Genomic DNA, 25,127 nt, shown 5'->3' with positions numbered 1-25,127 from the left:
GGGTTGGCTTGTCCATTGTCTAGGCCCAACACTGGCATAAACCCCACTGTCCCACCAATGCCATCTTTTCATTTGGGTTTTATTGACTATCTAAGGGGGTCATAGGCAGCATTAGAGTTTGCATTTGCTGTCTCTTTCAACTAAAAAGAAGAGAGCACTGAGGGTTCCTTGAAATTCTGAAGTAGGTGCTTCCTCTGAACATGTACTGTACTGATAACAGGCTAGGGGGCTGGTGAGGGACATTGGCAGATGAAAATGGACCATGGCCCTAGGCTTACGATACTTCACAACATCCTCATCAGTACAACTTGTGAGATTTTCAGACATTTCTTTCACTGGTCAACCAACACAAGGGTTCTGGTGGTGGAGGGATTCTGAATTGCTGACAAGTTTGAGTGTTTTCAAAGGCTGATATAAAACTTATTGATTCCCTGTTTATCCTAACTAACCTGAGGGAATGTCTCCACCACCATCATTCAGTCTGGACACTGAGGTACGGCTCTGAGGGCCTTCTGGCAGTTCCCTCACTGCTAGAAGTGAGGTTACAGGGAACCAGGGAGAGGGCCTTCTCGGTAGTGGTACCCGCCCTGTGGAACGCCCTCCCATCAGATGTCAAGGAAACAAACAACTATCTGACTTTTAGAGGACATCTGAAGGCAGTCCTGTTTAGGGAAGTTTTTAATGTTTAATGTTTTATCATGTTTTAATATTCTGGGGAAACCCAGCCAGATGGATGGGGTATAAATAATAAATTATTATTATAACTTGGGAAGAAATAAATCCCTTTAACTGATGTATTCCTACCCCACCCTGAGCAACAGTGATTAAGCCATCATATTTGGAAGGTCTATATGCAAACCAGTCATCTTTGGAGCTAAATTTACAAATATATTTTTGGATGTTTCTGAAATTAGCTGGGAATTACTTCCTGTTGTTATTGTGACCTTGGCCTTCATCGGTTAATTGGAGGCATTGTGCTATAATCTGGTATTCCTAGGTAGTATCTCATTATTTCTGGCAATTAGTTGCAACACTTGTGAAAGGCTGCTACATCTTTGAGAAAGATGAGGATCTCTGCCCCCGCCCCCATCTGCCTCAATGGTTCTTTTCATAAGTAGCTGAAACTTTGTTCAGACTATTGCAAGCAGATTGGCAATGGGTGCTTTGGGAAGGATTTGGGACTGGGGAGAAAGTGGTTCCGTTTGTGATTAAAGGGGAATATATCAAATTTGCACTTTCTGAAACAATATGAGAACCGAAACACAGCCATCCTTTGAAATTTGCACTCATTTGAATTTTGCGGTGCAATTCTCCAATCAAATTATGTTTACAAAATGCATATATTAGACTAGTGTGCATAAAAATAGCTATATTAGTTAAAATACCACACAAAAATTCACAATATTAGGTGAAATTGTTTTTAAAGGAAAAATCTGCACTGAAATACAATCATGAACATGGGGGTGCAAGGTGTCCAGGCTGGTAAAGACTGGGATTTTTAATCCATGTGTTAAAACAGATGTAGGACCCTTGTGTGTCTTAAGATATGTGCATTAAATTTTGTAGACCCACTTCTTTGGATTAGCTGCTTAACCACTGTACACCTCCCTTGGATTAGCATATGTCTTTTTCTTCTTTGGTGCTCACTCATAGCTGAGAAAGACTGTCTTCCAAAAACACGGTTTTAACAGTGAATCTATAAGTGACCGTGGAGGTCAATTCTGGATCCACATGTCCTTCCACAGTGGGGACATAGGTTTCCGGGTGGGAGTTGATCACGGTGTGGATTTGCCAAGCGTGCCTTCCTCTTAGCATATTTCTCCCTTTTGTCCTGAGTTCAAGCATCTTCAAAGTCTTTGGTAAAGGCTGTTCTCCAGCTGGAGTGCTTGCAGGCCAGTGTTTCCCAGTTGTCAGTGTTTATATTACATAATTTTTAAATTTGCATTGAAAGAGTCCTTAAACCTCTTTTGTTGACCACCAGCATTTCACTTTCCATTTTTAAGTTTGGAATAGAGTAGTTGCTTTGGAAGACAATAAGCAGGCATCTGAATGACATGACCAGTCCAACAAAGTTGATGTTGAAGAATCATTGCTTTGACACTGGTGATCTTTGCTTCTTCCAGTACACTGGCATTAATTCGCCTGTCTTCCCAAGTGATGTGTAAAATTTTCCAGAGACACCGTTGATAGAATCTTTCGAGGAGTTGGAGATGGCATTTATAAGTGGCCCATGTTTCACAAACATACAGTAAGGTTGGTAGTACAATAGCTTTGTAAACAAGCATTATGGTTTCCCTGTGAAACACTTTGGTCCTCAAACACTCGGCACTTCATCGGGAGAAAGCTGCACTAGCAAAGCTCAGGCGATGCTGGATTTCAGCATCAATGGCAGCCCTTGTGGAAAGATAACTGCCCAGGTAGAAGTGTACAGCTCCCTTGGATTAGCACATGTGAAGGATAATTAAATCAGATCTTGTGTGCTGAACCTGAATCTGCAATTCTGTGAAATCAACATGGATTCAAATGAATGGAGGCTGCCTAATTTCCTTTGGAGTAATGATCCATTAGCACAACAAAGGGAAGAACAAATCTCATTTGCAAAACTGTGGGTTTCCTCTCTCCTTCAACTGGGAGGTTAGGTTGGAAGCTAATACCAGTGTTTGAGAAGGGAGAGCATGACAGTTTGCAGTTAAGCAATGGGGGTTAGTAAGCAGTGTACAGGAGAGAGATGCTGACATTGTTCTTGGAAGCAATGCTTTCTTGGAATGTTGATGCACTGAACATCCTCCATTGAAGACTTCAGGTTGTATATTTGTGTAAATAAAACCATATACCACATAGCCACTGTAGTCTCCATTGTGCCTAATTGTAAAAAAGGAAACATAAACCCTGGGTTAAAGCACACCTGGTACCCCAGGAATCTCGCACTAATCTGTGATAGGAGTGGCATGTAACAATACTGAAGAATTTTCATGAGGATCATTCATAAATAGGGTGGTGGCGCCCGCCCTGTGGAATGCCCTCCCATCGGATGTCAAGGCGATGGACAACTACCTGACATTCAGAAAACATCTGAAGGCAGCCCTGTTCAGGGAAGTTTTTAATATGTGACATTTTAGTGTATTTTTCATCTCTGTTGGAAGCCTCCCAGAGTGGCTGGGGAAACCCAGCCAGATGGGCGGGGTACAAATAATAAATTATTATTATTATTATAAATAAATAAGCAAGCAAGCAAGCACTGCAGAAATGTGGAAAACAGAATTTAAAATTAGAAAAATGAGAAATAGAACAAACCAAAATTTGACATTTGGATGTTTACTACAGTTAACTATGGGGACCCTCCTTAAAGTGACACAAGTGTTTCTGTCAATGATCTATTTTACCAGTAAAATCTACTGATCAAACTGAATCTATTCTATAGGCTGCTTTAAAATTTTAATTATTTTTTAAAATAGAAAAACTTGATTTTTAAAAATAACATGATTTATTATTTCACATTAATTGCATTGAATGTGAAGAAGATTGAGCTGCAAGGAAGCAAAAAAAAAAGTGTGGAATTACTACTGATAAGTTTGGGACGTAGAAGGCCATTTTACACAGCAGCCAAGATTGCTACAATGGAAGCAGAGCTACTCATAGGAAAACCAATGAAACCTGATTAGGGATGAAAGAATCCATTTTCCTTTTTATTTATGCTCTGCTAACTTTTGCTTTATATCTGTTTTTTTATTTTTAATAATACATAAACCCTGCCAAGGTAACTTTAAAAAGCAGATCAACTTATGTTAAAAACAACAACTGTGTCCTGAAATGTGGGCATGACTTATCTCTGGTACCCAACATGGTGCACTCTAAATATTATTGAACTACAACTCTCATCAGCCCCAGCCAACATGGTCAGTGATCAGGGATTATGGGAGCTGTGGTCCAGCAACAACAGAGGAGTGGGGTCCACCATGTTGGCTATGTCTATGTATAGACCAAGGGCTTTTTTCAGCCAGAACTCAGTGGAACTCAGTTCTGGCACTTCTCAGGTGGACACTATTGCCATTATGAGAACAAGGGAGGCATTCATGGTGAGTTCCGATACCTCTTTTTCTAGAAAAATATGTTTGCACTGCGGGATTACTGGATAAGTGAAACTGGCCTTTTTCTTTAGCATACAGAGGCCTAAGGTTACGTAGCTTCGTACAACAATTTGCACATTTTCCTTAGAATCATAGAATCATAGAGTTGGAAGAGACCACAAGGGCCATCGAGTCCAACCCCCTGCCAAGCAGGAAACACCATCAGAGCACTCCTGACATATGGTTGTCAAGCCTCTGCTTAAAGACCTCCAAAGAAGGAGACTCTACCACACTCCTTGGCAGCAAATTCCACTGTCGAACAGCTCTTACTGTCAGGAAGTTCTTCCTAATGTTTAGGTGGAATCTTCTTTCTTGTAGTTTGGAGCCATTGCTCCGTGTCCGCTTCTCTGGAGCAGCAGAAAACAACCTTTCTCCCTCCTCTATGTGACATCCTTTTATATATTTGAACATGGCTATCATATCACCCCTTAACCTCCTCTTCTCCAGGCTAAACATGTCCAGCTCCCTTAGCCGTTCCTCATAAGGCATCGTTTCCAGGCCTTTGACAATTTTGGTTGCCCTCCTCTGGACACGTTCCAGTTTGTCAGTATCCTTCTTGAACTGTGGTGCCCAGAACTGGGCACAGTACTCCAGGTGAGGTCTGACCAGAGCAAAATACAGTGGCACTATTACTTCCCTTGTTCTAGATGCTATACTCCTATTGATGCAGCCCAGAATTGCATTGGCTTTTTTAGCTGCCGCGTCACACTGTTGGCTCATGTCAAGTTTGTGGTCAACCAAGACTCCTAGATCCTTTTCACATGTACTGCTCTCAAGCCAGGTGTCACCCATCTTGTATTTGTGCCTCTCATTGTCCCACAACAGCCTATGCATTTCTCACTGTGGATTCTTCACTTGCATGAACTGTTGGGGAGGGAAAAGCATTACCCTTAATCATACTTGAAACCCAAAGGAATCTAGGAATACAAGGCATTGTGGTTTTGGGTTTGTTTTGCTTTTTAGCAGTCACTAACAAGGCTTGCAACTGCAGTCTTGCCTGACACAAGGATTAATTGCTGCTAACTTACTCACTAACCCTTCAAAAAAATCACACCTCCTGCTGCAAGCAAACAATGGAAATAGGCACTTGAGCAGCGGTTTTTCTGTCAAACAGCATAATGTCCCACCTGGCAGTGCAGCTGGTACAGGGCATTGGCAGCTTGCCAACCCATCTTATTTTCAGATACTTGCTTTGCACTCTTGTGAAGGGCGGGGGTACGGGGGAGAATCCAACACCATAAAGCAGAGAAGAGATAGGGACTTTGTAATGAAACTTGACTTACGAAGTTATCGTGTATCTTTTTTTATATACTTCAGGCCGCTATCAATAAATTGTGCAATGAATGTTTGATATTCAACTAATTGGGTTTGTTTTTCTGTTAGCTCTGCTTCTGAGAGTCTGAAGTGTCTAATCGGTAGATACGTTAAATTACACAGCGGAGTGGTTGGGCAGGAAAAAAGAACAAGAATGGGAGTTGAATTGCACTGTCTAAAGATGAATATGACTTGGAACAACCTTTGGGTTCCTTCATGGTGAGCATTGTAAATGTGTAGCATGTCACCTTCAGACCACCTATTAAATGTGCAGTTGTCTGACTAGTGTGAGCTCCTGTGGACCCAGGCAAGAAGCATGAGCCTGTGTATGTAAATCACTGTGTGAAGGTAAAGGTAAAGGACTCCTGGATGGTTAAGTCCAGCCAAAGGCAACTATGGTGTTGTAGCACTGATCTCACTTTCAGGACGATGGAGCCGGCGTTTGTCCACAGACAGCTTTCCAGATCATGTGGCCAGCATGACTCAACCGCTTCTGGTGCAACAGGACACCGTGATAGAAGCCAGAGTGCACAGAAATTCCATTTACCTTCCTGTCACAGCGATACCTATTTCTCTACTTGCACTGGCATGCTAGGTTGGCAGGAGATGGGACAGAGCAACAGGAGCTCACTCCATGGTGGGGATTCGAACCACTGACCTTCTGATTGGCAAGCCCAAGAGGCTCATTGGTTTAGACCACAGCGCCACCTGCTTCACATTTGGGACACACACACCTGAGGCCCTTGCTGTATTTCACCTAGTGTCTGTTGTACACCATTTTAACTAGGACAGAGGTAGTCAATGTGGTACCTTCCAGATGTTGTATGACTCTAACTCTCACTACCCTCAGCCATCTTGGACAATGATGAGGGATGATGGAAACTGTTGACAAATGGCACTGTGCTGGCTAGCCCTGCCCTAGAATGTAGCTATGATTGCCTTTAACAACATCTGGATGCATAGAAATCATAACACGTAGGCTTTCACAGTGTGGAAATAAGCATTCTTGCCTGCTAATGCCAACACATCAAGGTGCTGTCATGGTCATAACTGCAGAGTCTGCTTTAAAAGTTGGCAAAACTTCTTACACTTCTATCTAAAAGGTTTGGCCTTTTTTTAAAAAAAAAAAAAAGTCTCATCCTCAACTTCAGATTCCTTGGCAAAACAACAAGCAGCCTATACTTATGAGTACCTGATTATCATGCCCATTCATCTCTCCAACATTTTTTTTTTTCATATTTTCATATTTTCATATTTTCCATTACTCTAGGATATGTGGAGAGCTATATTTATTTATAAAATTACACCTTCCATTCCAATGATACTTACAACTGCATTTAGAGAGTGGAGTATAACTTTTAACAGCTCCATTTTTATCATATTTGGACTTCCAGCAACTCTTCATTTGCCATAAGGAAAGTTGATCATGTTCCAATGTTGTAAATGGACAACTGTTGAATCTAGATGGTTTATTAGAGCAAGTAATATGGTTGGGGCAGGGGGTTGATAATTATCCTCATTCTTATTTTAATGACTCAAGTGAGTGGATGTGACCTGATTACAACTCCTATAATATGAGAGCAAAGCGCCTATGTATCTGCAGCCCGTAATTTTGAGCATTATTACAGATCCACCAGAGGCGAATAATATTTGTGACACTGTACCATCTGGTTGTGTGACCACCTGTCCTTTGCTCCTGATGTTCTTTTCTCTGCTGTGTCCTAAACACTCTCAATATCTTTCTTGACTACTCATGGCCCCTCCAGAAATCCTTTTTATAGTACATTCCTGATTATTTGTGCTCATGAGGGTATTGGGGCAATTGTATGCAATCCTGCTTTCAATACTGTTTGCACCTGTAAAGGTAAAAGGGAAAGGATCCATGGACAGTTAAGTCCAGTCAAAGGTGACTATGGGGTTGTGGCGCTCATCTCGCTTTCAGGCCAAGGGAGCAGGCATTTGTCCACAGACAGCTTTCCAGGTCATGTGGCTAGCATGACTAAACCACTTCTTGTACAATGGAAAACCATGGCGGAAGCCAGAGCACACAGAAACACCATTTACCTTCCTGCAGCAGTGGTACCTATTTATCTACTTGCACTGGCATGCTTTCAAACTGCTAGGTTGGCAGCAGCTGGGTCAGAGCAATGGGAGCTCACTCTGTCACAGGGGTTCAAACTGCCAACCTTCTGATTGGCAAGCCCAAGAGGCTCAGTGGTTTAGACTACAGCACCACCCGCGTCCCCTTGCACTTGCAAAAGATGGGGTTGACAAAGTGCTTTGTTTCCAATTGATGTGTGTCCTATGACTTCCAGTTGAAATCCTGTAACTTCATACCACAAATCTTCTAATCTGTTTTTGTTTGTATGTGCTGCTTTTGCTGCGCTCTAGTGTCAAAGTGCTCCTCTAGATGGCTATAATGCAATAAAATTGCAGAAGCACTGCAGAAAAACTAACACAGTGGGATGGTGTGTGGATGGTCCAGTATAAATCCACCTTTAATGCATTGCTATTGTGTCATTGCTTTCACCCACAAAACAAAACCCCAATCAAGAGTAGCCCTTAGTTTCACTTGTGCCTACTCCAGGAAAAATTGGCAAGGAAAGGGCTAGGACGAGCTATTTGTCAACCAATAGTCCTCAGCCTCTCTGGGCAAGTAATCCATCTTTTGCCCAAACATGTATTCAGGGACCCACTTTTTATTTTTGCACCATGTGTTTGTTCCGACTAGTTAAAAACTAATGTTTTAGACTAACGGAAATATGGCAAACAACATACAATAATGCATCACGGTTTGGGAGGTGTGGGAACTCAAGCAATGTTCCCTGGTTTGAGGGGGGGGGGAGGATAATTGAAGGGAGACAAGAGGATTCTTTTTTATTACCTGTTAAATGTTGGGAGGGTGTGACTGACTTCCAAGCTAATCAATCCGGCATTCCAAGCTACTATAATAGAAGCCTCTACCATGCTTCTATCGAATACTAAAGCCACCAACATTGTGCTTTAAAGTATAAATTCAAAGATATACGCACCAGTTTATGAAATGCCATTCTGTGTTACCTATTTTGACAGAACAAAATTAGCAACTTAGCTGTAGCATGTAATATGGTTTGCTAGCTTGTCATCAGTGTATGCCATGCTTAATTCAATTCCTGCCTTGCAGGCATTGATGCTCTTGGCCCTTTGATCTTTCCTTATGGCAGGCTAATAATTCAGTTTGATTGTAGACTGTGCCCCCCCCTTTTACAAGCATTAATGTACTGGAGATTTATTGAGTGCTAATGGACATGTCACCAGTGCATTGGACTCAACAAGACAACTCAGGACCCACCAGCCATGTACACAATGGTAACATAATCCCTGACCTTCGTGGCCTCATATTCTAAAAGCGCATATTGGAAGAGCATGCAGTAGTAATCGCTAATGTGGATTAGATGGAAACTGTGGCTCCAAGCAAGCATATACTGAAAGTGTAGATGATGCCTGCTGTTTGCTACATTTGTTCTAACGACGTTGACAAGCACTCTGGCTGAGAGGATGGGAATCTCATAAGGCCAACTTGAAAGGCAACATGGGCATAGCTGTCAACTTACAGATTTGAAAATAAGGGACCAGCAGCCTCAGAAATAAGGGATCAGCAGCCAAAATAAGAGATCAACAATTACTTTGATAAAATACCTATTTTGTTGCATGCAAATGGCTTTAGATACCTATTAGGTCCATAAATTACCATATAGCATATATTCAACACAAAAAAACAGCAACAATTTGTTGTTGACAAAGCACAGCTGGACATAGAAAGGGCCCCATTTCCTTCAGTAGCTTATTTAAGGGACATCATCAATAAGGGACAGCAGCGGGACATGGCACTGGGATAAGGGACTGTCCCGCCAAATAAGGGACGCTTGACAGCTATGAACATGGACCCCAAACAAATTTTCATTTAAGATGATGGAACAAAATGTTCCTAACTGCACTGATTTCAATGCCTCTGAAGATATTGTCACTCTATCCGGTTTGATGTAAATGGCCTCGGTCCTGTATACCTGAAGAGCGGCTCCACCCCCATCATTCAGCCTGGACACTGAGGTCCAGCGCTTAGGGCCTTCTGGTGGTTGCTTCACTGTGAGAAGTGATGGTACAGGGAACCAGGCAGAGGGCCTTCTTGATAGTGGTGCCTGCCCTCCCCTCAGATGTCAAGGCAATAAGCAACTATCTTACTTTGAAAAGACATCTGAAGGCAGCCCTGTTTAGGGAAGTTTTTAATGTTTGATGTTTTATCATGTTTTTAATATTTGGTTGGGAGCCACCCAGAGTGGCTGGGGAAACCCAGCCAGATGGGCGGGGTATAAATAATAAATTATTATTATTAGTCACCCAGTTTAGCATGATGGTTTTAAAATTGCTTTGCTTTGGATGCTGCAGTCAAACTGAGCAGAACTGAACCCTCCACTCACTATCTGCAGGGGTCTGCTTTGCCAGTGTGCTGTTTGAGGGATTTGAAAGGACCACTGACATCCCAAGGCAGGAAGAAGCAAACTAAGCCCTGGGTAGGGAGAAGGGAGAGGAGGAGAAAAGAACTGACTACCACCCCTGTGTTCAAGGTCATTTGGTCTCTCGCTTTCTATCATCTATCTAGCTATCTGCAGACGTCAAATTTATTTGGAAAGATTGGATCTCTCGGTTATTGCAGCTCTTTTGATTTCTGCTATATTCAACACTCCTTTCTTCTATCACAACTTTTTAAAAGTCTTGAATCTATTCTATAATGTTAGGTGACAGGTCATCCTTGCTTCAGGACTATTTACTAATAAGCTCCCCAAATAAGTGACTTGTAAGAAAAGTTAGAGGTGGGCTACAAAGTTCAACATGAAGTTCCTCTCCTTGTTAGTATGACAGTTAGCCCCAGGCAGGTAGAAATAACCAGCACTGGAATACTACTTTTGAGTCTAGAGAAAAATGCCAAGGGGAATTAATTAATCCAGCATCTATTGAGGCTCGTGTGTATCCTGGTTAGATAACATGTTACCAATTTTATAACCTCCCCATATAAATGTTAATAAACCTCCCGGACTAAAGTGGCTTTCTTTATGGTCTGGAGGCGTGTGACATTGTTTTTATGTACTCCAGAATTAATACACAGAAAATGAATGATTTCTATTAGCAGCAACTGCCTAAGGATTACCGAATTGCAGAGATAAAAAACAAAACAAAACACCATTCTATTTCTTTCCAGGAGTGTGATTTTTCATCCACTTTCATTTCATACAGTAAGCACCTTAGAAGAAAAAAAACGAACAAAAAACTAACAAAGCACTGCACAAACAGCACTGCACATTTAAGAATTGGCTCTTTCTTCAGAAGAACAGCATAATATTACCTTAGGTACATCATAGCTAAGGTAAAAGAAATGGTAAACATTGGACATCTCTTGAGAACAAAAAGAGTTCAAGAGGTGTGCATGTGTGTGCATTTTGCAGAATTTTGAAGTGTGGGCTGAACTTTTCTTCAGGTTCAGCTGGAGAAACATGAAAGTACCGTGAGTAATATTACACTGTAACTCTTCCTCAGTTTTACTTTTGGAAAACTCTGTGGAGAAAACTCCAGTTGACTCTATTTTGTTTTATGTAATGTCTGGTGGATAGCTAGAGAAATTCAGAACTCCTTGAGGAGCCACTGGTAGCTTTGCTGATAGTCAGCACTTGGATCTGATGTAACTTTCAGAGTTGGAAGAGATCCCAAGAGTAATCTAGTCCAACCCCTGCAATGCAGGAATCTTTTGCCCAAGGTGGGGGTTGAACCCACAACCCTCAGATTTAAAGTCTAACACTCTACAGACAGAGCTATCCCAGCTGCCCAACTTTATAACAGCTTAATTTACACAGGCTTGATTTATGAAATTTCTTCCTTTGAACCTAAAAACAGTCTAACAACAACCCAGTGTGCATATCTGTTTATATGAGGTAAAAAAAATAAAATAAATCTATTCATCATTTGGTAAATTTCTTGCTAGTGTGTAAATGCTGAGGCAAAAAGATCAGTTTCTGTGAACCATAAACAGGAGGGGAAGAATACACTCAAAGGCTGGTGATAAGATTGTATAGATTTTTATTATTAATAATCTAAGCTAGAAACAATCACAAACTAAGCATTCCTTTTGGCCAAACAATATTTTCTGCTTGGTTACAGCTATTTTCTTATGAATATAAATAATATAATATCAGCCTGTGATCAAAGCCTTCGAATTCCATTTTTATCAAATATAGCGAGGGAGGGAAAGTAATATTGTGCTTTCTCTTTTCTTTGGGAAATTATAGCCTTTAGAATTTCTGGATGTGTGCAAAGCACACAATTAATTGGAAATCTTATGCTGATATATCTTAATATGAAATAATCCATATGGTTATTATGCAGACCAGAGTAAGGATGGTACGAAAAACTCATTTTTACTGAGAGACATTTCAAACAGGGTAGCTATGGAAAATATTGAGATATTATGGGAGCCACTCACCTTTTAATTTCTCCCCTTTTAATGTCTAGTTCATCACATGCCCTGTCACAGCTCCAAACCCACTACACTTCATTGGCCTGCTATTGTGGGTGTGGTGAAACTCACAGTAAAGTGATGTCATTTCACATATTTGTAGTACTAAGCATTTTGTCAGGAGCGAGCCAGCAAGCAGTCAATCACATGAAGTTAGTGGAGTTAACTCTTTATTAGAGAAAACAACAACAACCAGGATCTGCACAGAAGTTTTAGGCCTGATGAGCACAGCAACTCTTCTTCAGTCCCCACCTCCCTGCAGCGTCTAAGTCCTTTTCTCTTCTGGGTCTTCCCCAAGGGATCTGAGACTGCACCTGCGTGCCTGTCTCTGCTCCTCTTGCTTCATGTCTCTCCTGGTTCTGGTTGTAGACCAGGGGCAGGAGGGGGAGCCCCTTCACCAGCTGGACTCCTCTCTGTCACAGACTCGCCCCCCTCACTAAGCCCTGTTACCTCTTCAGCTTCTGACACCTGCCTCCAGTCATGTCCCTCTTCTCCTTTGGACTACTCATCATTGTCCCACCACCAGTCTCCTGGCTCTGAGCCTTCGTCCCTTGGGAGTTTCCCAGCTGGTTTCTCCAAACATTCCTCTGTGTCCAACCAGTCCATGACACATTGCCAAGAGGCGGAGGAGACACGGGGGCACAGAAAGCCACTGTAGTGTAGCAGTTAGAATATTGGATTGTGACCTGGGAGGCCAGAGATCAGATCCCCATTCAGCCATGGAGCTCACTGGGTGATCTGGGGCCAGTCACAGTCTCTCAGACTTCTCTACATCATGGTGTTGCTGTTGTTATGTACTGAAGTTCTCACCCTGGGCCAGCAGGGGGATACTGTAGATAGTTTTCACTCAGGTCCACATATGCAAATAAGGGATTGAAAGTGACGTTCAGTGATTGGATAGTTACAGAAAGTTGTTACAGTTGTGTTGTAGTGGAGCTCTATATAAGCAGGCTGGCTGAACCCTTCAGTTCTGTTCTGGCCTGTGAATAAACAAGATCTGTTTGAAGAATTGCTGTGTTGTCTGATATGTTCACCCACAACTTAACAGTTGTGTGGATAAAATGGAGAGAAGCAGGAACCATGCAGGCTGCCGCCACTTTTCATGGCTGATAGAATCAGGGTCCAATCACACAGGCATTTGCACCAATGTTATTGTTTCACCAAAGGCCACTGAAATGGTAGAAGGCAAAAGGGGTGGGTGGGAACAAATGCCCAATTAATTAAGATGTCCATCTGGGAAATGGGATGCAGAAGCCACCAGATCAGCTGCTTACTTGTGAGTAGCCTCAGTTCAAACAAGCTGTTTTGGAAATGTTGGGACTGGTGAGCTGCTGCAAACTGCAGAAGGAAGTTGCAGAAGGAAGAGGCGTGGCAGCAGAAATCTAGAGAAAGGAGGCTGTTTCTTGAGGGAGTGGCAGGAAGGCAAGCAAGCTATCAAGCAGGAAGGAAAGCAGGCCAGAAAGATCCCCCTGGATTATGTGGGAACTGATGGAGAGCGTGTGCTACATTTCCACCACCCTCATTATGAGTGTTCAGCATTTTAGTGTGGATATCTCCTGCTAAGCCCATTGTGTCCGCAGCTTTGACTAATGTACACTTTTCTTGCAAGCAGCTTCTCCTAATATATGCATATGCTATTTTTACTTAATAATTTCATATACACATTCCCCACCCCATCAATATATGCCTGTTTGTAAACATTCTTTGGCTGGAGAATTCGGGTAAATGTGAATTTCAAGGGATGGCAGTGTTTAGTTCTCACGTTGTTTCACAAAAGTGTGGATTTGAGAAATTCAGATTCAAATGCAAACTAAAATGTATGTGCAGAGGGCTGTATTTCATAGCACTGTGTAGGTTATCATTATTGCTTCTATAAGCTGTCTATCAACAAGATCTATGTAGGAAATTCTTCCTACAATATGTATGTAGTATTATAAGGTTAGTGCTGCAATCTTAAACCCTTTATTATTACATTAGGTTCAGAGGGAATATGTTCATTTGTTCCATCAAACATCACTATGGTTATCTCTTATCCAACTAGCAAGCTCATTGACAATCTTTATCTTGTTCGACCTAACAACAGTCCTCTAAGACAAAATAATCAAAATTCCATTTTTTGGTAGCAATGAGAAAATGAAACCACAAATGCCTACTTAACTGCCATAATTTGTCTGTAGTCTTGATAATCTGCCAGAAAATCCAGCTCTGGTTTTTCAGAATGCTCAGGTGTGATAGCTTTTCAGATGTTTCGGGTTGAAAACTGGGTCATTCATTATTAGGCAGAGAAATTTCCTCCAGTTTTATCGCCGCAAATGAAATTGGTCATTAGAGCTCTGTTGGCAGTGGGCTTTCTTAAAGCATGCTCATTTGTGTCACTAAATTTCCTATTAATAATGTTTCTGATGGGTTATGCAAAATGATAAATAAATGGCCATTTCCAATAAGTGAATTATTAGCAGCAGGAATACACAATTTATATTAATGAAAGGCTCAGTTATGAGCTGATTACAGGTGATGGTAGTGCTTTACATATTTTTTAATACTAATATTCATAGAATCAGCTAACAACTGGCTATTTTATTTTCTATATCTGAAGAGCATTTAAATTTTATGTATATTAAGAGCATGATTCACTTTCTGTGACACTCAGTAAATTGTGTCTTGCAATACTACGAATTGCTAAAACTTGCCGTCTGATTTCTGCATTATTTTGTGACTAAAAAGAACAAACCACGCAGAAGTTTGCAACGAAGTAGAAACAACATTTGTATGTAGGTTAAGTTTTTTCTAAGCTAAGGACTGCATCTAACATTTGGGAAATGAAAAATCAAGTGGATTGCTAAATTTCAGTGCACACGTTAGGCAGGGAGGTGCATATCAGGTCATTTCACAATAGATCACACAAATATTGACTTCTTCAAGCACCCAGATTTTGGGTTATTCTCCCCTCCCACAGAAACCCCTAGAAAACCCACTGGAGAGATTTTGGGGTGTGACAGATGATAAGGAATGTTGTTGTTGTTTAGTCGTTTAATCGTGTCCGACTCTTCGTGACCCCATGGACCAGAGCACGCCAGGCACTTCTGTCTTCCACTGCCTCCCGCCAAAGTATTGGAGCCTCAGCTTCACGGTCTGTCTTTCCAGTGAGCACTCAGGGCTGATTTCCTTCAGAATGGATAGGTTTGATCTTCTTGCAGTCCATGGGACTCTCAAGAGTCTCCTCCAGCACCATAATTCAATAATTCATAATTTATAATTCACCATAATTCACCATAATTCATGATAAGGAATAGGGTACAGGAAACTTCCTTTCTGTGCACTTCCTTAGGGTTCTGCCAATGGCCTCAAATTTCCTTCTAACTTCACTTTCTCATGTGCTCACTCTTTTGCATGGGTTTGTTGTCTGACACTAAGGAACTGAGCAGATGGAAAATGAAAAGTAGCACAGCTGTATCGTGGTAAGCAGTTACAACAGCAGGATTGTTGACTGTTATAGTGTTTTTAGGTGGGTTCAGCCCTGAAGGTAGGGACGCAGGTGGCACTGTGGGTTAAACCACAGAGCCTAGGGCTTGCCGATCAGAAGGTCGGTGGTTCGAATCCCCACGACGCGGTGAGCTCCCATTGCTTGGTCCCTGCTCCTGCCAACCTAGCAGTTCGAAAGTATGTCAAAGTGCAAGTAGATAAATAGATACCACTCCAGCAGAACTGTAAACAGTGTTTCCGTGTACTGCTTTGGTTTGCCAGAAGCAGCTTAGTCATGCTAGCCACATGACCCAGAAACTCTATGCCGGCTCCCTTGGCCAGTAAAGCGAGATGAGCGCCGCAACCCCAGAATCATCCGCAACTGGACCTCACGGTCAGGGGTCCCTTTACCTTTAACTTTAGCCCTGAAGGTAAACCTGGGGTATTGAGACAACTGATGTTAGCAACTTAATTGTGTCTGCTCAGATGTAGGTGTCATTGAGTTCAATGGGGCATGCTCTCAGGTAAGTGGGTACAGGATTACAGCAAAATTTCATAGTGACCCTATGGGGTGCCAGGGTGAGAAGAGAGCAGAAAGGACTCGCAACATCCTCCAGGCATGTCACAGTTACCAAAAAGACCTAGGGAAGCTTCAAAGGCAAAGTCTGAAAAGATTTGCAACTCTAATAGTCAAATTCAAATTTTGCCAAATGTGAATTTGTGCAAAATGTTGCTTTATGCTCTGTCCTAAGTGATGCCTGCCTGCTGTATTTGTATTAAATTGAACTGAGGAGCATTCCAAAATATGTAGGTTTTCCAAATTTGTTTTACCGTTTTCCCCCAGTTTAGAAACACTAGACCAGATGCAAAATATGCTAATGTGTTACATATCCAGCTATAACTCTACATGCTCACTTTTAACGTTATATTACAAATTGAGGAAGACAAAATACAAAAGTTTAAGATTTAGAATTCCTGTGTTCATTTGACAGCAATACATCCATTATGCACTGTGTGTGAGAATTGTTCTGATAAACTTGGATTGCTCCAGTGTATATTCTAGATCATTTCTTTCAGAGAGCTTTCTTTCATATTGTCATTATTGATGAATTAACAAACACAACATCACTCACAGTTTCTTTTATAATCTTGAGTTTTCAGTAGATTCAAGGCACGCTGCCTTGAAATGGTTTTTAAAAGTCCATATTTTTTGGGGGTATACATTTTATTCTTCTCTACAAAGCAAATAACCCAGCTGCAAATGGAATCAAGAAAAAGCCAGTTAATGAATTGATCCATTCTGCAGTATGCAAACATTGCCCTTACATGACATTACAAATCGTTTCCATTTCTTTGAAGTCAATAACAATAGGAAGCCACTCAAGTTGCCAAGTAGGAATCAGAAGAGGTCCTGTGCTGCATGCTAACAGTAGTCAAAAATAGCAAGAATGTTCCAGCATTAATGTAGTTTAAACATATTGTTGCTATTCATTTCAAGTGGAAGCCTTCATGTTTAATGTAAGGAAAGTACTCAGACAATGGATAGCTCAGCTGCTTAGAGCATGGTGCTGATAACGCCAAGGTTGCAGGTTCAATCCCCATATGGGACAATGGTTTATTCCTGGTTTGGACTGGATCACTGGGTTTCAAGTTTTTTTTGGGACCACAATTCCCATCATCCCTGACCACTGGTCCTGCTAGCTAGGGATGATGGGAGTTGTAGTCCAAAAACAGCTGGACAAGTTGATCCTCAGGGTCCCTTCCAATTCTATGATTTGATAATTCTATGGCAATCTGGAGCACAACATTGTTTGATTTGTTCCATGTGGCATGTAAGAGCCTGCATGAAAAGTATGGCCGATGAAGTTGCAGAATGTTCCATATAGTAGCAGCATGCTAGGCATGGAGTTGCCATTCTAGAGTGGCATCCTTATAAGTTGGGGTTGCCAACCCCAGACTGATCATTTGTTGAGCAGAGAGGGAGTGTTTAGGGCTGGGCAATATCTGGTTTTCAGTATTGTGGTATTATCACCAGCTAAACATCATGATTTACGGATATATCACAATGTCTGAAATAAGGATGGAGTTATGTAGAGGCATTGGCTGGCTTCGCAGTTTTTCCTGCATTGTGATTTTTGCATGGTGCGCATGCACACAAACACGCATCATGATTCACAATACAGTGGTACCTCAGGTTACATACACCTCAGGTTACAAACACTTTGGGTTACAGACTCTGCTAACATGGAAGTAGTACCTCCGGTAAAGAACTTTACCTCAGGATGAGAACAGAAATCGCATGGCGGCAGTAGGAGGCCCCATTAGCTAAAGTGGTACCTCAGGCTAAGAACGGACCTCTGGGACGAATTAAGTTCGTAACCAGAGGTACCACTGTATGTCAACAATATATCACCCAACCCGAGCACACATCATGATTTGTGATATATTGCCAGGTCAAAAATTATGAAACTGATATCATGATACGGACTTCAAACCTGAAGAATTAGCCATGAAGTCGCATACCGTTTTAAAAGTGATCAGACAGATTCGTTGAGACTCTGCCCATGTGGCTACAACGCGAAGCAGGAGCCTGGCACACATCGTGCTGCTGCTTTTATATTTTCCCCACTATACCCTTTGAAATGATTGGGCAATAGCCCTGGGTAATTGTGGTGCCACCCCGGCATGCGTGCGATAGCTCCACCCACGCCAGGGTGGGAGGAACCAGGTTGAGAGCCTGCCCACAACCAGGACCATCTATTAAGATGATCCCATCTACAGATATTCATGGAGATCAGTGCCTATAGTTATATGCTACCCCCAGGATCAGAGACAATCTGAATATTGATTGCTAGGGAGCAGTAGGATCAGACTGTTCCCCTCACAGCAGTTTATGGGTTTTCAACACATAGTGTAGTCCACGTTTAACTGAATCATTTCTTTGATGTTTCTAGAACCAGCCTATGTCTCTCCGGTCAATAGCAACACTGTGACAACTGCATATCTTATTATGAACAAAACTGTGTCTTTTCTCTCAGTCTGGGTCTTTAAAAATAAGTAAATTTGTGACTGAATGCAGTTATATTTGGAACTAAGCATGGGGAAATTTCAGTAACCTCCTAAGGCAAGATTTCATGAGTGTTCTTTTTAAATGCACATATTAGCCGAAATCACCTTTTCCAAGCAAAATGCTGAGCATTTAGTATTTGTTGTGCATACTGCTGCTGAATTGCTATTGTTCCTAATCTGTTTTTGTAGCCTGCTTTTTATACTATTAACAGTCCTATAAAACAGGCCTCATATGCTGACATTGTATCAAATAGTAGTGAAAGATAAACGGTGAATGATATTACTCATTCACTGTTACACTTCCGTGGCTAGATGTTACTCAATAAATATTTACTAACCTGCAGTATTCCCATGTTAGAAATATCTGTAGATTTCCTCTTCAGTAAGTGTTTACACCCATAAATCACTGTGGACAACCCATCTGGGGGGTTGGGAGATGGTACTCCTTGAAAATATGTCCTTGTTATTGGTAATAATAATAATAATAATAATAATAATAATAATAATAATAAGCCATTCAAAAGGACACAAAGTTGTGATTTCTGAAAATTGTTATTAAATCAAGGCAATTGTGGGCAAATACGATCAGAGAATAGGAGAGCCAGTGCAAATAATCTCATACGGTTCAATGTAGTTTGAACTTAGACCCTTAATTATAAAATTATTGTAAACCTAGCCTAAAAAGAAGATTTCTCTTGAGGTTGCCACAACCATCTACAAAAACAACATGATGAACACCCCTGATAATTTCTTCTAGTCTTCTTGGAACTTTCTCTTCTTTGAAATTCGTCAGTTGCTTGAACCAAGCATCTTCAGGCTCACCTCAAACTTTTAAGGGGCATTCAGTTAAGTGACATTTAGTGCAGTTATCCTCACTAAAATGAAGTGTCTACATGGCTTTTCTATAAACTTGAGAAAAATATAAGGGCTCTGACTGCATTATTTTTCATGTAACTTCACCGACATATGTTAGTCCAAAGCAGCCTTCCAATTTCAGCATGTGATTCCAATCTTAGAAGGTCATTATGGGGCTAGCCATAATACTATTCATTGCATGCTTATTTCTTTAACATGTTGTAAAGTACGGACCTCCGGAACGAATTAAGTACTTAACCGAAGGTACCACTGTACCACTCTTTGGCATTGTCCCATAACTAGAAGCACCTCACAGGTTCTGGGAAGATCGGAGTGTAAAGCATGTTCCATTCTATTGCATGAATTTTCAGTGGTTGCACTACTTAGTTCCCTGTACAATGTTCTTCAAGAACCAGAGGAAATATACAGGCATGACTTTTTATAGTAAGCTTTTTAAAGAAATGAACAAAGAATAACATATCAGAGGACTTTGGAGGAACCTTCTCAGGCAAAGTATGAAGTGTTGGTGGGTTCAATCATGACTCGAGGCCTAGGCTGGATCTAAACATATGAAAGAAGCATTTCAGTTTAAAGCATTGTTAATTTAAACAGGGAAAAGAGATACAGAAAAATGGGACTCCACTTCACCATCTGGTGGCACAATGTTATATCGCACATACAACACACATACAGTGGTACCTCTAGTTACAAACTTAATTTGTTCCGGATGTCTGTTCTTAACCTGAAACTGGTCTTAACTTGAGGCGTGCTTTCGCTAATGGGACCTCTTGCTGCTGCTGCGCCGCTGGCACACAATTTCCATTCTCATCCTGGGGCAAAGTTCTCAAGTCAAGGTAACTCTTCCAGGTTAGCAGAGTTTGTAACCTGAAGGTGTTTGTAACCTGAGGTGTTTGTAACCTGAGGTACCACTGTAAATAGCTTTTTCTCTTTTTCTCTTTTCTAGCTGAGCACCAAGATTAAGCTCAAATGGTTTTCTTACAGGAGCAAGGGGTGGGGATATTATTTATACCCCAGCTACTGTGGGCAGCTTACAACATATATAGTAAAATTAAACATTTTTAAAATTCCCAATACAGGGCTGCCTTCAGATGTCTTCTAAAAGTTATGTAGATCTTTATCTCCTTGACATCTGAAGGGAGGGTACCACAAGATTGAATGATTGGGCACTTGGCCCAGAATATATACCTTAAGCTGGCCCAGGCAATACCCCCACCACCACCTGTGATAGGTCACCTTTATGATGCAATTAGCCAATTATAACGCTGGCCCTATTTCAGCAGGGATTGGCTGCCTGCCAGCCACCAACATTACCACTGGAGCATTTTAGAATCCTTCTAGTCTCTTGTCAAGTAGATGAGTCTCCTCAGCTCAAGGAGGCATCAAGGCCTAGCAGTGCCTTCATACATAACAAAGAACATGTCACAATTATGAAGGAAGTATGAAGAAATTTCAAACAAGGCAAAATCTTATTAAGAATGGCCCAAATCCTGTTTAGAACAGGATTGGTGAGTACATACTGTGGTGATCACACAGGGTCCCTGGATGTTTCACTGTCTGTTGATCCCTGTGCCACCACTTTATTTCTCACTGCCACCCCCCAGGCCCTACCTGGTACAATACTGAGTCCAGTCAGGGTCAAATTGGAACATAAACCTCTGTTTATTTATTGCAGTTTAACAAGTGTGTGGTTTCATAAACTGTATCAGTCAATTACAACCATGGGGTGCCTATCCAGACCTATAACTTCCGCTACCTGCTCTCACTCACCACCTCTCAGATATTTACTTGTCTTCCTAGCCCATAACTCTTCCTGACTCAGCTTATTTTGCTAAACTAACTCAACCTACCCACAGACTCTATCCCAATTCACTCCCACTCCAACCAACCACCCAACTCCCAACGAACTCCCCCCTTTGCCCCTCCCAGAGCTGGTTTTATAGTCCCTCTGACTCCACCCCCTGGGTTCCGATTGGGTAACCTGTTTAACTATTTCACCTCCAGCACTCTCATATGTTAACATCACACATACATCTTTAGTTGCTAAATAGATATTCTCCTAAAGCCAGATCTGAGGAAGATGAGCAGGGGCAGGAAACATTCTGGTGTAAGTGAAACGTTTTAGGAAGAGGAATGCTAAAAGGATACGTGAAAGATACATAAGGGTGGACAAATCCAACACAGAATGCAGGTCACGGGGCCTGTACACCATGGAAATAATGGAGATTGATAACTTTTTATTCTCATTTTTAATAAGTTCTTTTGCATTTGTTTTGGCAGATCAACCTTACCAACTGTGGTCGAGTGAGGAGTTAAAACTGTGCTGCTGAGACCTTGGGTGTGAAATCACTTTTGCAGGTAGGAAACAAAAGGTTTTTTAAAAATATCAGCTGGCATGTAGATACTGTTTGGTGTTTCCAAAGGTTTGTACTCACTTGGTTAGATGTTACAGCACACCCCTGCACCTGTTCAACAGCAGGTACCTCACCTTATGCCACATCACAAATATTTTTCAAATGTCTCCATTTCAAAGGCAATTGACAAGTGGCATGGGAGAGGACATAGGCCTTGATCCACGCTGCTTTGGATCCTGACCTTTCTCTTTAAAGAATATTTATTTAATATTTATATTGAAAATGAATTTTCCCAATATCCTCTAAAATGGCAATGGATGCCAGAATGCCACTGGCCTCGAGATGGGAGTCCATGGATTAACCATGTATTCAATGCACCATGCGAAGGCTATTTTGTGAGAGTCACCAACACACCTGGTATTTTTACCCAATATGTATTTCTGCTCCTAGTTTATGTGTGTGCTAGTGTGTTATATATTCATATGCTTTTACTGCTTCTCACAAAATGTCATAAACCTGACACCAAATACACATGCTCCAGAGGTTACCATGGCACAAAGGATGTGATAAATGTGCGTAAATGCCTGTCTCAACTCAGGAAGTATGTATAGAGTAGGAACACTACAGAAGAGCCATGCGAGTGATTGGTTCCTTTTGAAACAGGTGTAAATATGTCTCTGTTCCATGTGTTTTCTTCAGGTATATATATATATAGCCTGGAGGAAATGAACGTCCTTTTACAGGGTGTTTATATTTCTGAAAGGACACAAATTCCTTTATAAACATCAGCACTGTCTACCACTGAATCAGACTGATGGGTTCATTTAGCCTCGTGCTGCCTGTGACTGGCAATGGCTTTCTGAATTCTCAGACAGTGATCTTTCCTGGCCTTGCTGCCAGAGAACCTTTTAAATGGAGAAGGCAGGGACTGAACTAAGGAACATGCAGATGCAAAGCATGCACTCTACCACTGAGCTATGGCCCTCTCCTCGGAGCTCTTTCATGGTACATTTCCTGTCATAATTATAAGGCACTGCTTTTGTCAAATGGGATGCATCTCACTTCAGAAGCGTACCTCTGAGTTTCCGAGGGAGTGAAAGACAATCATTGGCTTCCCCCTGTTTATTAGCTGTGTGCTGATTTTCTCCTTGAATTGTTCCTTACAGAATCCAACTGCACAATGAGTTTTGCCTGCATGTTTTTGTGTGCTTTTGATGCTGGGCCACGGGAGCTGTTGACAGCATTCCTTCTGTTCTTTCCTTTAAAATCTGCAGATAGAAGGGTGCTTTAGAACAGGGACTGCCAACATTTGTGCAGTGTCAATGGTCCTAACTGTGAGGCTAAAGTTCAAACAAATGCAGTGGCTGAAGCGTAAGTTGGAGGAGAACAATACATAAAAAAGACCTTGTTATTGGATCTGTTAAGGGGCCAGTGAAGGAAGGGATCACCTCAGTCCTGCAAGGGAGGCCATGGATGAAACTCCACACTATTTGATAAGAAGCCCTATATTGTAAGGGGTATTGAGGATAGAACTCCACATTATAGGGGAGGCTCCAGAAGGAAACAAGGTCAGAAGGGGGCCACTGTCAGAAAAAGGTTGAGAAACACTATGTTAAAGCATCTTCCCCTTTCTTACCTTCTGTTCTGTGCATGCTCCCAAGTGCACTATTTTGCGATCCCTTGGCTCAGCACCCTGTGCAGGGGGATTCACTCACTCTGCCCTAAACCTGGCACTGTTCTTCCTGATGTTGCTTTCTGTGGGACCAGCAGAAAACTGAGTGTGAATGGATAGCATTTCTAATACAGAATAAGATTGTACGATTAAGAGCTGGTATGTGCTGGTGTGTTCCTTTACATCAGGCCAATCTCGCTTAGCCTTTAATTATCCTGTCAGTAGCTGAGAATGCAGAGTGGGTTCTGGAACAATAGAAGTTGGGCGGTTTCAGCTGAGTTTTTCTTCCGCTTGTGCAGCTGTTGTCCCAGTCATGTTCCTTTAAAGTTAGCATGACAAGTGATCATCCAGGGCATCATAATGCCATCCACTCTTGAGATAATCTTCCCCCATCCCCTCAAACATAAAATGCAATACTCACGCAGAGAAATCGCTTCCTTACGATCGGAGGAATGCTGTGGGAGGCATGAAGAAGCTGCCCTGTTGTAGGACAACAATCCCCTATTTGCTTTATAGATGCCTCTGTAATTTAAACAGCAGGCAGAACCAGCACACAGTTGTAGATGCTCAGGGTGGGGGAGTGAGGACACCCAGAGACTCATAAATCATGGGGAGGATTAAAAGCAATGAACATTTATCTTCTTAACCCTGTAAAGCAATACTGCAAAGCCAAGGATTACAACTTGCTGTGCATGTAATCTTTGTTTGGGGATAAAAGGTGTTGAGCTTTTTTTCCTCATTTGCTTTTGTTTTGTTTTTTTTTCTTCTTTAAAAAACGATTCCCTCAATTAACAATGATGCATGCCTGTTGGGGAAGGGAGGAAAAAAAGGGGGGAGGAACCCAATTGAAAATGTATTACTTTAACACTAAATAAGGGGACTTTAAAGCTAAAAGTGAAGGTAATTGGACAGCCATCTAAAGAAGCCATGTATCTAGCTCTGAGTTACCTTCCACATTTCATAGGATTTAATCGTGTTACCAAGGCACCATAGTACTCCATGTTACTCCATTACAGTACTTCCCACATCAGATTGTGTCTAAAGCTTCTTCTCTAAGGGTATTTTGTATACTGTGTCTCCTTAAGTGCTTTGCATCAGTTATGCTCACCATGCTTTGAAAGGGCAAAAGCAGGGGGAAACCTGAACAACAAAGGGGCAAGTGGGAACTCCACTGCCCAGTTTATGTGTAAAGGAGATCTGGTCATGGGCTTGCCCACACTTCCATTCATCCAACTGATTTCCCCTGGGAAAACCCACTATTTACCACTGAATCAGAGCAGATGTCAATGGGTTTTTCTGTGGATTGATGTTTGCTCTGATTTAGCAGGAAACGGCATTTTCCCCAGGAAAAGCAGTGGGTCAAACCTACACTCATTTTGTAATAGCGCAAGTGCTAAACAGACTGGTTTAGTGGTTCCAAAACATTCACTTAATAACAGATTCCAGACTTGTCTTTCATGTACAAATGCAAGTATGAGTGGAAGGAATGCGATTCTATCTGTACGGTCAAGCTCATGCCATCTTACCCAGCCACTGTGGCAATGAATCCACTGTAACGTTGAAGCCTTTGAAACCCATGCTGTTGAAGGAGTCCCTTCTGCATGCCACAAGTCTAGTCCAGAGTTCCTACCATTCCAAAGCTGCTCTTTGGGGTCAGTTGTGTCTTGTCCCTCTTGAAGAGGGCAGGCAGTATGTAGCACAGCTCTGGAGTC

The 25,127-nt window shown here is 41.7% G+C and overlaps 1 protein-coding gene across 2 annotated transcripts in view; it reads left to right on the top strand.

Annotated features, from left to right (window-relative positions):
* Positions 1 to 25,127, top strand: part of CDH12 (cadherin 12) — a 678,501-nt gene that overhangs the window by 184,022 nt on the left and 469,352 nt on the right. For both annotated transcript variants that reach the window (XM_079984946.1, XM_079984947.1), the window contains exon 2: positions 21,670 to 21,747. The gene's annotated coding sequence lies outside the window, so the exon portion shown is untranslated. The remainder of the gene's footprint in view (positions 1 to 21,669; positions 21,748 to 25,127) is intronic.

Source organism: Podarcis cretensis (genome assembly GCF_951804945.1).
Source record: "Podarcis cretensis genome assembly, chromosome: 7".
NCBI lineage: Eukaryota > Metazoa > Chordata > Lepidosauria > Squamata > Lacertidae > Podarcis > Podarcis cretensis.
This window is presented reverse-complemented; position numbering and strand designations above follow the sequence as displayed.